Here is a 1,162-nt window from a genome sequence, read left to right on the forward strand (position 1 = left end):
ATTCGTTCTGACACACCGCGTCATAAACTATTACATTGCACTAAATCGATTCTGAAAAAAAAACCCACTGTTACATGTATGCACTAAATAATTTTACAACTGGTCTGCTTAAGTTTTGTTAACTTAATGGAACGCATGCACAATTAGAAAACAAACACGCATCTCACTTATTATTCACGTGCTATACTATTCTTTGGTGTTTGTCTATCAATATGTCACTTTAGTAAACTTTGAAAACAAAACCCGAAAGTCAATAAGCAGTAAAAATTATCAATCTATAATAAATAAATAAACTAAGTTTGTCAATTAAACGTAACGGTTAAAAAAAACCATATGAAGCATTAAATAATACTTGAAATAGTTAAGTTCTTGGGTATTTAAGGAATATCATTTTACTGACTATACAATATATTTCTAAAACAGTGCCACCCGATATAGATATATCCGACAACGCCGTAAAACAATAATGAACATTTCTTGTGTATCTGTTTGATTTAATACTATAGATTACAAATAAAAATGTACATACATTTTTTAACTGTACACAAAAAAGTTTTTAAAGCTGGATAAGTCAATACAATGGTTGCTCATGGTGGCTACCTTTTTGTCACTTTTTAAGTTTTAAATTTATTTCTTTTTAATGTTGTTGAACATAATGAGCATATATGCAGCCCATTGCGATAATACTGTTAAATAATCATGATAACTATTATTCTTAAACTATATAGTTCTAAGGTTGCAATTCCGTAAATACAGAAACTGTATTTTCCCATAGGAATTTGTTTTACGGCTTAAGCTCTACTACACCCTTTTACTATGCAATTTTGTCAAACAACAAATCCTAGAAAGGAAAACCCTTTTTGCCAAGGTCAATATATATCGCTGTGTGGTATATTTGCAACATTTATATGGCCAATGTACTACAAAACATATACCCCTCTCTTCACTTTGTGTCTTCAACAGATTTCTATTTGGCTGTTACTCGTGTGTTTTCATTTTTGCTACATTCCCAGATTTTTTCTCTATGAGATGAATCTTAGAGATTGTATCTTTGGACCAAGAAAGTAAAGACAACACAAATATTATATCATCCCTAATGGAGCCATGGCTATGACACAGCTGTATTTACATTGTACAACCTTAAACATGTTAAAACATACAA

This window comes from Mytilus galloprovincialis, chromosome 9 (genome assembly GCF_965363235.1).
Source record: "Mytilus galloprovincialis chromosome 9, xbMytGall1.hap1.1, whole genome shotgun sequence".
Classification (NCBI taxonomy): Eukaryota; Metazoa; Mollusca; class Bivalvia; order Mytilida; family Mytilidae; genus Mytilus; species Mytilus galloprovincialis.